Below are 9,198 nucleotides of genomic sequence, written 5' to 3'. Positions count from 1 at the left end.
CCGCGCCCGGTACTTTACTGGACCCTATTTGGCCCGCGGACCGGCCGGCGTCGCTTCCTTGAATGCTTAGCCGCCTTTCGAGCTGCCATGCCGGGCTTGAGTTAGTGGTTTGCGCCCGGTACTCTACGTTAAAAGTCAGGCGGAACGGCTCTGAAGCTCCAGACGGTGCTTCCTTGAATGCTTAGCCGCCTTTCGAGCTGCCATGCCGGGCTTGAGTTAGTGGTTTGCGCCCGGTACTCTACGTTAAAAGTCAGGCGGAACGGCTCTGAAGCTCCAGACGGTGCTTCCTTGAATGCTTAGCCGCCTTTCGAGCTGCCATGCCGGGCTTGAGTTAGTGGTTTGCGCCCGGTACTCTACGTTAAAAGTCAGGCGGAACGGCTCTGAAGCTCCAGACGGTGCTTCCTTGAATGCTTAGCCGCCTTTCGAGCTGCCATGCCGGGCTTGAGTTAGTGGTTTGCGCCCGGTACTCTACGTTAAAAGTCAGGCGGAACGGCTCTGAAGCTCCAGACGGTGCTTCCTTGAATGCTTAGCCGCCTTTCGAGCTGCCATGCCGGGCTTGAGTTAGTGGTTTGCGCCCGGTACTCTACGTTAAAAGTCAGGCGGAACGGCTCTGAAGCTCCAGACGGTGCTTCCTTGAATGCTTAGCCGCCTTTCGAGCTGCCATGCCGGGCTTGAGTTAGTGGTTTGCGCCCGGTACTCTACGTTAAAAGTCAGGCGGAACGGCTCTGAAGCTCCAGACGGTGCTTCCTTGAATGCTTAGCCGCCTTTCGAGCTGCCATGCCGGGCTTGAGTTAGTGGTTTGCGCCCGGTACTCTACGTTAAAAGTCAGGCGGAACGGCTCTGAAGCTCCAGACGGTGCTTCCTTGAATGCTTAGCCGCCTTTCGAGCTGCCATGCCGGGCTTGAGTTAGTGGTTTGCGCCCGGTACTCTACGTTAAAAGTCAGGCGGAACGGCTCTGAAGCTCCAGACGGTGCTTCCTTGAATGCTTAGCCGCCTTTCGAGCTGCCATGCCGGGCTTGAGTTAGTGGTTTGCGCCCGGTACTCTACGTTAAAAGTCAGGCGGAACGGCTCTGAAGCTCCAGACGGTGCTTCCTTGAATGCTTAGCCGCCTTTCGAGCTGCCATGCCGGGCTTGAGTTAGTGGTTTGCGCCGCGTACTCTACGTTAAAAGTCAGGCGGAACGGCTCTGAAGCTCCAGACGGTGCTTCCTTGAATGCTTAGCCGCCTTTCGAGCTGCCATGCCGGGCTTGAGTTAGTGGTTTGCGCCCGGTACTCTACGTTAAAAGTCAGGCGGAACGGCTCTGAAGCTCCAGACGGTGCTTCCTTGAATGCTTAGCCGCCTTTCGAGCTGCCATGCCGGGCTTGAGTTAGTGGTTTGCGCCCGGTACTCTACGTTAAAAGTCAGGCGGAACGGCTCTGAAGCTCCAGACGGTGCTTCCTTGAATGCTTAGCCGCCTTTCGAGCTGCCATGCCGGGCTTGAGTTAGTGGTTTGCGCCCGGTACTCTACGTTAAAAGTCAGGCGGAACGGCTCTGAAGCTCCAGACGGTGCTTCCTTGAATGCTTAGCCGCCTTTCGAGCTGCCATGCCGGGCTTGAGTTAGTGGTTTGCGCCCGGTACTCTACGTTAAAAGTCAGGCGGAACGGCTCTGAAGCTCCAGACGGTGCTTCCTTGAATGCTTAGCCGCCTTTCGAGCTGCCATGCCGGGCTTGAGTTAGTGGTTTGCGCCCGGTACTCTACGTTAAAAGTCAGGCGGAACGGCTCTGAAGCTCCAGACGGTGCTTCCTTGAATGCTTAGCCGCCTTTCGAGCTGCCATGCGGGCTTGAGTTAGTGGTTTGCGCCCGGTACTACTACGTTAAAAGTCAGGCGGAACGGCTCTGAAGCTCCAGACGGTGCTTCCCTTGAATGCTTAGCCGCCTTTCGAGCTGCCCATGCCGGGCTTGAGTTATGTGGTTTGCGCCCGGTACTCTACGTTAAAAGTCAGGCGGAACGGCTCTGAAGCTCCAGACGGTGCTTCCTTGAATGCTTAGCCGCCTTTCGAGCTGCCATGCCGGGCTTGAGTTAGTGGTTTGCGCCGGTACTCTACGTTAAAAGTCAGGCGGAACGGCTCTGAAGCTCCAGACGGTGCTTCCTTGAATGCTTAGCCGCCTTTCGAGCTGCCATGCCGGGCTTGAGTTAGTGGTTTGCGCCCGGTACTCTACGTTAAAAGTCAGGCGGAACGGCTCTGAAGCTCCAGACGGTGCTTCCTTGAATGCTTAGCCGCCTTTCGAGCTGCCATGCCGGCTTGAGTTAGTGGTTTGCGCCCGGTACTCTACGTTAAAAGTCAGGCGGAACGGCTCTGAAGCTCCAGACGGTGCTTCCTTGAATGCTTAGCCGCTTTCGAGCTGCCATGCCGGGCTTGAGTTAGTGGTTTGCGCCCGGTACTCTACGTTAAAAGTCAGGCGGAACGGCTCTGAAGCTCCAGACGGTGCTTCCCTTGATTGCTTAGCCGCCTTTCGAGCTGCCATGCCGGGCTAGTTAGTGGTTTGCGCCCGGTACTCTACGTTAAAGTCAGGCGGAACGGCTCTGAAGCTCCAGACGGTGCTTCCTTGAATGCTTAGCCGCCTTTCGAGCTGCCATGCCGGGCTTGAGTTAGTGGTTTGCGCCCGGTACTCTACGTTAAAAGTCAGGCGGAACGGCTCTGAAGCTCCAGACGGTGCTTCCTTGAATGCTTAGCCGCCTTTCGAGCTGCCATGCCGGGCTTGAGTTAGTGGTTTGCGCCCGGTACTCTACGTTAAAAGTCAGGCGGAACGGCTCTGAAGCTCCAGACGGTGCTTCCTTGAATGCTTAGCCGCCTTTCGAGCTGCCATGCCGGGCTTGAGTTAGTGGTTTGCGCCCGGTACTCTACGTTAAAAGTCAGGCGGAACGGCTCTGAAGCTCCAGACGGTGCTTCCTTGAATGCTTAGCCGCCTTTCGAGCTGCCATGCGGGCTTGAGTTAGTGGTTTGCGCCCGGTACTCTACGTTAAAAGTCAGGCGGAACGGCTCTGAAGCTCCAGACGGTGCTTCCTTGAATGCTTAGGCCGCCTTTCGAGCTGCCATGCCGGGCTTGAGTTAGTGGTTTGCGCCCGGTACTCTACGTTAAAAGTCAGGCGAACGGCTCTGAAGCATCCAGACGGTGCTTCTTGAATGCTTAGCCGCCTTTCGAGCTGCCATGCCGGGCTTGAGTTAGTGGTTTGCGCCCGGTACTCTACGTTAAAAGTCCAGGCGGAACGGCTCTGAAGCTCCAGACGGTGCTTCCTTGAATGCTTAGCCGCCTTTCGAGCTGCCATGCCGGGCTTGAGTTAGTGGTTTGCGCCCGGTACTCTACGTTAAAAGTCAGGGCGGAACGGCTCTGAAGCTCCAGACGGTGCTTCCTTGAATGCTTAGCCGCCTTTCGAGCTGCCATGCCGGGCTTGAGTTAGTGGTTTGCGCCCGGTACTCTACGTTAAAAGTCAGGCGGAACGGCTCTGAAGCTCCAGACGGTGCTTCCTTGAATGCTTAGCCGCCTTTCGAGCTGCCATGCCGGGCTGAGTTAGTGGTTTGCGCCCGGTACTCTACGTTAAAAGTCAGGCGGAACGGCTCTGAAGCTCCAGACGGTGCTTCCTGAATGCTTAGCCGCCTTTCGAGCTGCCATGCCGGGCTTGAGTTAGTGGTTTGCGCCCGGTACTCTACGTTAAAAGTCAGGCGGAACGGCTCTGAAGCTCCAGACGGTGCTTCCTTGAATGCTTAGCCGCCTTTCGAGCTGCCATGCCGGGCTTGAGTTAGTGGTTTGCGCTCCGGTACTCTACGTTAAAAGTCAGGCGGAACGGCTCTGAAGCTCCAGACGGTGCTTCCTTGAATGCTTAGCCGCCTTTCGAGCTGCCATGCCGGGCTTGAGTTAGTGGTTTGCGCCCGGTACTCTACGTTGAAAGTCAGGCGGAACGGCTCTGAAGCTCCAGACGGTGCTTCCTTGAATGCTTAGCCGCCTTTCGAGCTGCCATGCCGGGCTTGAGTTAGTGGTTTGCGCCCCGGTACTCTACGTTAAAAGTCAGGCGGAACGGCTCTGAAGCTCCAGACGGTGCTTCCTTGAATGCTTAGCCGCCTTTCGAGCTGCCATGCCGGGCTTGAGTTAGTGGTTTGCGCCCGGTACTCTACGTTAAAAGTCAGGCGGAACGGCTCTGAAGCTCCAGACGGTGCTTCCTTGAATGCTTAGCCGCCTTTCGAGCTGCCATGCCGGGCTTGAGTTAGTGGTTTGCGCCCGGTACTCTACGTTAAAAGTCAGGCGGAACGGCTCTGAAGCTCCAGACGGTGCTTCCTTGATGCTTAGCCGCCTTTCGAGCTGCCATGCCGGGCTTGAGTTAGTGGTTTGCGCCCGGTACTCTACGTTAAAAGTCAGGCGGAACGGCTCTGAAGCTCCAGACGGTGCTTCCTTGAATGCTTAGCCGCCTTTCGAGCTGCCATGCCGGGCTTGAGTTAGTGGTTTGCGCCCGGTACTCTACGTTAAAAGTCAGGCGGAACGGCTCTGAAGCTCCAGACGGTGCTTCCTTGAATGCTTAGCCGCCTTTCGAGCTGCCATGCCGGCTTGAGTTAGTGGTTTGCGCCCGGTACTCTACGTTAAAAGTCAGGCGGAACGGCTCTGAAGCTCCAGACGGTGCTTCCTTGAATGCTTAGCCGCCTTTCGAGCTGCCATGCCGGGCTTGAGTTAGTGGTTGCGCCCGGTACTCTACGTTAAAAGTCAGGCGGAAACGGCTCTGAAGCTCCAGACGGTGCTTCCTTGATTGCTTAGCCGCCTTTCGAGCTGCATGCCGGGCTTGAGTTAGTGGTTTGCGCCCGGTACTCTACGTTAAAAGTCAGCGGAACGGCTCTGAAGCTCCAGACGGTGCTTCCTTGAATGCTTAGCCGCCTTTCGAGCTGCCATGCCGGGCTTGAGTTAGTGGTTTGCGCCCGGTACTCTACGTTAAAAGTCAGGCGGAACGGCTCTGAAGCTCCAGACGGTGCTTCCTTGAATGCTTAGCCGCCTTTCGAGCTGCCATGCCGGCTTTGAGTTAGTGGTTTGCGCCCGGTACTCTACGTTAAAAGTCAGGCGGAACGGCTCTGAAGCTCCAGACGGTGCTTCCTTGAATGCTTAGCCGCCTTTCGAGCTGCCATGCCGGGCTTGAGTTAGTGGTTTGCGCCCGGTACTCTACGTTAAAAGTCAGGCGGAACGGCTCTGAAGCTCCAGACGGTGCTTCCTTGAATGCTTAGCCGCCTTTCGAGCTGCCATGCCGGGCTTGAGTTAGTGGTTTGCGCCCGGTACTCTACGTTAAAAGTCAGGCGGAACGGCTCTGAAGCTCCAGACGGTGCTTCCTTGAATGCTTAGCCGCCTTTCGAGCTGCCATGCCGGGCTTGAGTTAGTGGTTTGCGCCCGGTGACTCTACGTTAAAAGTCAGGCGGAACGGCTCTGAAGCTCCAGACGTGCTTCCTTGAATGCTTAGCCGCCTTTCGAGCTGCCATGCCGGGCTTGAGTTAGTGGTTTGCGCCCGGTACTCTACGTTAAAAGTCAGGCGGAACGGCTCTGAAGCTCCAGACGGTGCTTCCTTGAATGCTTAGCCGCCTTTCGAGCTGCCATGCCGGGCTTGAGTTAGTGGTTTGCGCCCGGTACTCTACGTTAAAAGTCAGGCGGAACGGCTCTGAAGCTCCAGACGGTGCTTCCTTGAATGCTTAGCCGCCTTTCGAGCTGCCATGCCGGGCTTGAGTTAGTGGTTTGCGCCCGGTACTCTACGTTAAAAGTCAGGCGGAACGGCTCTGAAGCTCCAGACGGTGCTTCCTTGAATGCTTAGCCGCCTTTCGAGCTGCCATGCCGGGCTTGAGTTAGTGGTTTGCGCCCGGTACTCTACGTTAAAAGTCAGGCGGAACGGCTCTGAAGCTCCAGACGGTGCTTCCTTGAATGCTTAGCCGCCTTTCGAGCTGCCATGCCGGCTTGAGTTAGTGGTTTGCGCCCGGTACTCTACGTTAAAAGTCAGGCGGAAACGGCTCTGAAGCTCCAGACGGTGCTTCCTTGAATGCTTAGCCGCCTTTCGAGCTGCCATGCCGGGCTTGAGTTAGTGGTTTGCGCCCGGTACTCTACGTTAAAAGTCAGGCGGAACGGCTCTGAAGCTCCAGACGGTGCTTCCTTGAATGCTTAGCCGCCTTTCGAGCTGCCATGCCGGGCTTGAGTTAGTGGTTTGCGCCCCGGTACTTCTACGTTAAAAGTCAGGCGGAACGGCTCTGAAGCTCCAGACGGTGCTTCCTTGAATGCTTAGCCGCCTTTCGAGCTGCCATGCGGGCTTGAGTTAGTGGTTTGCGCCCGGTACTCTACGTTAAAAGTCAGGCGGAACGGCTCTGAAGCTCCAGACGGTGCTTCCTTGAATGCTTAGCCGCCTTTCGAGCTGCCATGCCGGGCTTGAGTTAGTGGTTTGCGCCCGGTACTCTACGTTAAAAGTCAGCGGAACGGCTCTGAAGCTCCAGACGGTGCTTCCTTGAATGCTTAGCCGCCTTTCGAGCTGCCATGCCGGGCTTGAGTTAGTGGTTTGCGCCCGGTACTCTACGTTAAAAGTCAGGCGGAACGGCTCTGAAGCTCCAGACGGTGCTTCCTTGAATGCTTAGCCGCCTTTCGAGCTGCCATGCCGGGCTTGAGTTAGTGGTTTGCGCCCGGTACTCTACGTTAAAAGTCAGGCGGAACGGCTCTGAAGCTCCAGACGGTGCTTCCTTGAATGCTTAGCCGCCTTTCGAGCTGCCATGCCGGGCTTGAGTTAGTGGTTTGCGCCCCGGTACTCTACGTTAAAAGTCAGGCGGAACGCTCTGAAGCTCCAGACGGTGCTTCCTTGAATGCTTTAGCCGCCTTTCGAGCTGCCATGCCGGGCTTGAGTTAGTGGGTTTGCGCCCGGTACTCTACGTTAAAAGTCAGGCGGAACGGCTCTGAAGCTCCAGACGGTGCTTCCTTGAATGCTTAGCCGCCTTTCGAGCTGCATGCCGGGCTTGAGTTAGTGTTTGCGCCCGGTACTCTACCGTTAAAAGTCAGGCGGAACGGCTCTGAAGCTCAGAACGGTGCTTCCTTGAATGCTTAGCCGCCTTTTCGAGCTGCCATGCCGGGCTTGAGTTAGTGGTTTGCGCCCGGTACTCTACGTTAAAAGTCAGGCGGAACGGCTCTGAAGCTCCAGACGGTGCTTCCTTGAATGCTTAGCCGCCTTCGAGCTGCCATGCCGGGCTTGAGTTAGTGGTCTTGCGGCCCGGTACTCTACGTTAAAAGTCAGGCGGAACGGCTCTGAAGCTCCAGACGGTGCTTCCTTGAATGCTTAGCCGCCTTTCGAGCTGCCATGCCGGGCTTGAGTTAGTGGTTTGCGCCCGGTACTCTACGTTAAAAGTCAGGCGGAACGGCTCTGAAGCTCCAGACGGTGCTTCCTTGAATGCTTAGCCGCCTTTCGAGCTGCCATGCCGGGCTTGAGTTAGTGGTTTGCGCCCGGTACTCTACGTTAAAAGTCAGGCGGAACGGCTCTGAAGCTCCAGACGGTGCTTCCTTGAATGCTTAGCCGCCTTTTCGAGCTGCCATGCCGGGCTTGAGTTAGTGGTTTGCGCCCGGTACTCTACGTTAAAAGTCAGGCGGAACGGCTCTGAAGCTCCAGACGGTGCTTCCTTGAATGCTTAGCCGCCTTTCGAGCTGCCATGCCGGGCTTGAGTTAGTGGTTTGCGCCCGGTACTCTACGTTAAAAGTCAGGCGGAACGGCTCTGAAGCTCCAGACGGTGCTTGCCTTGATGCTAGACCGCCTTTCGAGCTGCCATGCCGGGCTTGAGTTAGTGGTTTGCGCCCGGTACTCTACGTTAAAAGTCAGGCGGAACGGCTCTGAAGCTCCAGACGGTGCTTCCTTGAATGCTTACCCGGCTTTTGAGCTCTCCTGCCCGGCGTGGGTTTCGCGTCCGCGCCCGGTACATTATGGAAGCCAAAAAAAAAAAAAATTTCTAAGTGCGAGTGGGACCGGCCTGGGGGGCTTCCTTGAAAGCCCATCCGCCCTCCGAGCTCTCCCACCGGTCGTGGGTTGGCGTCCGCCACTGCTCAAAGCGAACTTCAAATTATCTGCTTAATAATGTGGAACACCATTCTTAAGTAGTTTTTCCTTAATTTGGGCTCAACTGGCCGGTAATGATCCCCGGTGTCTGAGATTGATCTCAGTGATCCAAAGAGCCCTGACACGTAATACCATCCATGAGTTTAATTGAAAAACAAAAAATGTAATCTTTATGACACATAAATACAATTTGCATAATAATTTGGAACACAGTGTAGACTTCCAGCGGACCGCGCGCGGCTCGGCTGACGGCGCAGCGCGATCTGGTACCGCTGCGCGGGACGAAACACGCCCCGTGCAGAGTTCCAGGCGGCCGGGAAGACATTTAAGCGCTGCCGCTGCCAGCTGCGGCGGGGATTGCCTCCTCCGGTGGACACGACGAGTAAATACACCAGCAATCGCACTTACACCGTGTTCCAAATTATTATGCAAGTGACATTTATCTCAGATTTTCCTAAATAGTCGATGCAAAATGAGTCAGCATAATTTTCAAGTCATCAACCATTATTTTGATGAATTCTAATTTTATTGAACAAACCTCCGAATGATCACAGAATTTTTAAAAAATAAAAAACTTAAAATGCACTGTTCCACATTATTACGCACAACAGAGTTTTATAACATTTTATAGGTTTTTATGAACTGAAATGCCCATCTTAAGAATTTACAGCATTAGGAGGTCATATTTACTGAAATCAAAAGCTATTTCAAAGAAAAGACAAACAAGTTACATTTTAACATAGGACCCTTTATTTCAATAAAAAACAAAGTTACATTTTAACATAGGACCCTTTGTTCAACAGCAGCTTCACGATTCTTCCATCCACTGAACTTGTGAGTTTTTGTACAGTTTCTGGTTGAATTTCTTGGCAGGATCTAAGAATAGCCTGCCAGAGCTGCTCTTTGGAATTGAACTGCCTCCCACCTTCGTAGATTTTCTGCTTGACGATGCTCCACAAGTTTTCAATAGGATTGAGGTCAGGGGAGCATGGGGGCCACACCATCAGTTTCTCTCCCTTTATTCCCATAGATGCCAAAGACGTTGACGTATTTCTTGCAGCATGAGACGGTGCATTGTCATGCATGAAGATGATCTTTTGACGGAAAGCACGGTTCTTCCT

Source organism: Syngnathus typhle, unplaced genomic scaffold (assembly GCF_033458585.1).
Source record: "Syngnathus typhle isolate RoL2023-S1 ecotype Sweden unplaced genomic scaffold, RoL_Styp_1.0 HiC_scaffold_277, whole genome shotgun sequence".
Lineage (NCBI taxonomy): Eukaryota > Metazoa > Chordata > Actinopteri > Syngnathiformes > Syngnathidae > Syngnathus > Syngnathus typhle.
The sequence above is the reverse complement of the archived record's forward strand: the minus strand, read 5'-3'. Positions refer to the sequence as shown.